This window comes from Henckelia pumila, chromosome 3 (genome assembly GCF_033568475.1).
Source record: "Henckelia pumila isolate YLH828 chromosome 3, ASM3356847v2, whole genome shotgun sequence".
In the NCBI taxonomy this organism is placed as follows: domain Eukaryota; kingdom Viridiplantae; phylum Streptophyta; class Magnoliopsida; order Lamiales; family Gesneriaceae; genus Henckelia; species Henckelia pumila.
The window spans coordinates 56,366,479-56,368,839 of NC_133122.1; the positions used below are offsets into that span (position 1 = coordinate 56,366,479).

The 2,361-nt window shown below is 40.7% G+C and overlaps 1 pseudogene; it reads right to left on the minus strand.

Annotated features, from left to right (window-relative positions):
* Positions 1–332: 332 nt before the first annotated feature.
* The window catches only part of LOC140888763 (ETHYLENE INSENSITIVE 3-like 3 protein), a 2,349-nt pseudogene continuing 320 nt past the window's right edge, over positions 333–2,361 (minus strand).

A 2,361-nucleotide genomic window follows, 5' to 3' on the forward strand; every position in this document is an offset into this window, starting at 1 on the left:
ATGCCGGAAAGATATGAGCTGCATGAGTTACTAGGTTTCAGCACTCCTGAGCATTGGTATAAAGGTAAGGGGTTCATTATCCGATGGCACACTCCTTATGGGGACACCGTTTCGAAGAAGAAAATGAAGTATAAAAATAAGTATAATATCGGATGGCTTCTAAGCAGGAATTTTCCTCATGAGGCCTTGTGGTCATTATTCCATCAGTTCTGTCTGGCTGCCTTTCACTGATCAATAATCCAGATAATGATTCATTATGGTTTCTGTTCATCACCATGCCATCAAGAATCCTCATGTTTGATGCTGATTGGGAGATGGCACTGTCGGTTGGGTCAGCAAGGCCTGATTCTTTCTTTTTTCTTTTCCGTGGATGTTTCGTTAACAGATGGTACTCCCAGTTGGTTAACAGGGCTGGATTTTGGGTAATTTCCGCTCTCCCGGGATCGTTTCCCCTGCATGCTGTTTAACTGCCGAGGTTGAGGTGTGAACATGAACAGGAGGGCTCGAATAGGTGCTCTATCTGTAGATTCATCTCTCCTATCATCTTTCAGATGAGGACAGATCCCATGCCATCATAACACCATCGAACATCGTAATCACTGTTCGCTCTGTCAACGAGAAAGAGTTTCTCCTCTTACTTACTTCCAACGGTTTTTGGAAGGTGCCTCACTTATGCTGGATGATCCATTATCACTACTTGGGCTGCTGGATAAAGACTCCTCCCTGTCTCAAAACACCTAGCCATATTCGAGCTCTCTTTAGCAGTTCATTCTTATCCTGTAAACACTTGGACTGCCTAACTAGCCTTCTTATTTTTGAATAATAGGGTGACATATGCTTATATAACATCCGCAGTTAGCACCCCAACTTTCCATACCTTTTTTCAGATCATGAGGCTTCTTATACAGATTAAGTCTGACCCTTGGGTAATCCCAATCTAATCCACCATTTTCCTCATTCCCCTTTTGGCCACCAAGGAAGGGAGGGACACACCCTTTATCGAGTGGGTATTTACGCTGGCGGCGGATTGCAATGTTGCCATCAAGGAAGATAAAAGAGATCCAAAGTGTGGCATCTTGCAAATCTTGGAAGGACTCTTGGTGAATTAAACCGTTTTGGCCACCACCTCCATCTTCTCTGGAAAGGCCGTCCGGCCTCATACTTAGGCAATGGCCGCGTGGCCGTTCATGTCTAACTTCAACTTTTCTTTCCACCAAGCTCGAACATCTTTCTGACGCAAACCACTAACTGGTTTGCCCTTAACCGGAATAATGCCATACACAAAACCACGAGCAATTGCAGACTTCAGTGAGCTTCAACAAGTATTTTCAAAATGCCATCTTGATCACGAGCCATCTTCTTTCTTTGCGATCCTGATCCTAGGAGGACTTAGCCTTCCTTTCTCTGCTCCTTCTCTGCAGCTTGCTGTAACGCAAGTTTTCTGCCTTTCCTTAATCCATTTTGAGCCTGACTCTGTCCTTCCACATCCGCTTCTCCAATTCTTCTTTCTCAATCTCTTCATCACAGACAGGTCTTTCTTCGCCTCCATGTAACCAGCTGGCTGGTATGTCATCACCGTCGATAATCCGAGCTATTTCAACAAGGTATCCAAAGAAAATTCAATAAGAACGGTCGATAACATAAGTTCATATAACACTTCAGCACAAACCACCCTTCGAATATTAATTCAACTAATAAACAAATCAAGCCATCAAAAAAAATGAAAAAAAGAGGATAACAGATATAAATAACCTACAATTCGATACATATTAGATTAACAAATTTGATCATGAATTTTTCAAGAAAAAAAAAAAAACGAACAGAAAAAAATCTCCAGAAATCAGTAAAAATGATAAATTAATCAGTCAAAGCAATCAATGAACTGAATCATCTCCTTACACCAGTAATGTTAACACCTCATAGAATTGATGCAAACCCAGATCATTAGTTTTATAAGCTCATACTAAATCCACTTGAAAAAATCAATAGAGAAAAAAGATACGGAATTAAACAGACAGAACAATCTTCGAATGAAATCAATCAATCAATCAATCAATCAATCAATCGGACCTGATATCCACGCCAATGTACTCCATAGCATCCATAAGAAAAAACGATCTCTAATATCTTCCGGGAAAGCCAATCGGGAATTGGGGGTCTTGGAAATCAAATCAAGGGTTTCTTTAACTACATGAAAATGATTACAAATGAAATAAATAAAACATTAGGGAAATGATTGAATGAAAGTTTCGCGGATGGGACTTTTTCCCAAACAAAACCCAAAATCGAAGAAGCGGACTCGCACGTGTGAAGGTTCATGAATGAATGAAGAAGAGGTGACGGCTGCAGATTAGTCAACTA